The sequence below is a fragment of the Pteropus alecto genome, unplaced genomic scaffold (genome assembly GCF_000325575.1).
Source record: "Pteropus alecto unplaced genomic scaffold, ASM32557v1 scaffold5, whole genome shotgun sequence".
Taxonomy (NCBI): domain Eukaryota; kingdom Metazoa; phylum Chordata; class Mammalia; order Chiroptera; family Pteropodidae; genus Pteropus; species Pteropus alecto.
In genome coordinates, this window is record NW_006441953.1 from 30,817,459 (window position 1) to 30,818,389 (window position 931).

Below are 931 nucleotides of genomic sequence, written 5' to 3' on the forward strand. Positions count from 1 at the left end.
CTGTTCTAGAGAGAGCCATGGCCTTGACCTGCGCGATTCTGCTGTCTCCCAGGTGAGCCTCTGGGGCAGGCCGCCTCCGCCCCTTTCCGGCCCTCAGCTTCTAAGCTGGGACAGGGTAGTGACAGGCCGATGCACAGGGCTTTCGGGAGAGGAAGGGAGGAAATGCCCGCTCTCCCCCGCCCCTTACCTGCCAGCACTGGGGAGGAAGCCGTGGCACCTCTGCGCGGGTCCGACTCCCTCCGCGTCGCAGTTCACAGCGTGTCCGGGTTAGGGTGGCTCTGTCTCCGTTCACCGTCACCTGGCCCCACAGCCCGCTGCCTCCTGAGGGAGCAGGGCTGCTTCGCAGCCCGGGCACCGCCCACTCAGGTCGGGTTGGATGTCCGGAGTGACCCTCACTGGGGGAGAAAAGAAATGGACGTTTGCTAAGTGCGTGCTGTCATCGGCAACTGGGGCTGCCCCAGCCATGGGGACCGCCCGCTGGCATGAAGTAGCGAGCTCCGTGATTCGAGGGCAGGAGGGAGGACTGTGGCCAGACACGAGGGCCAGTGTGTCAGCCTCACCCGAGAGGTGACCGCACACTGGGTGGCTCTGCAGCCTGCAGTGCACACATGCACACACACACGTGCACACACACGAACACACACGTACACAGCACACATGCACATGCACATACGTGCACACACACATACGCACACACATGTGCACACGCCCTGGTGTATGAAGATGGCGTGGGTGGCACAGCCAGTGGTTCGGTGTCACAGATACTAGCAGGTCTCTGGCGAGTGCCCCGCCCTCTGTCCCCCGCTCCCCCGGGGGCAGCGCGTGAGTCCCTGCGCGTCCTTCCAGGATGTCGTCGTGCTTCGTCGGGGGAAGATGAACGTAGCCCCTGCTCCCCGGCCCCGTGACGTGCAGCTCCCCGCCGAACCGCGTG

General features: G+C 64.8%; 1 protein-coding gene and 1 long non-coding RNA gene across 2 annotated transcripts in view; one reads left to right on the top strand and one right to left on the bottom strand.

Annotated features, from left to right (window-relative positions):
- Window positions 1–913, bottom strand: part of LOC112485470 — a 1,656-nt gene extending 743 nt beyond the window's left edge. Inside the window, exons 1-2 of the long non-coding RNA XR_003048456.1 lie at window positions 694–913; window positions 188–395 (exon numbers count right to left, since the gene is read on the bottom strand). This is a non-coding gene — a long non-coding RNA (uncharacterized LOC112485470). The remainder of the gene's footprint in view (window positions 1–187; window positions 396–693) is intronic.
- SORCS2 (sortilin related VPS10 domain containing receptor 2) overlaps window positions 1–931 on the top strand; it is a 377,827-nt gene that overhangs the window by 178,629 nt on the left and 198,267 nt on the right. The window lies entirely within an intron of this gene.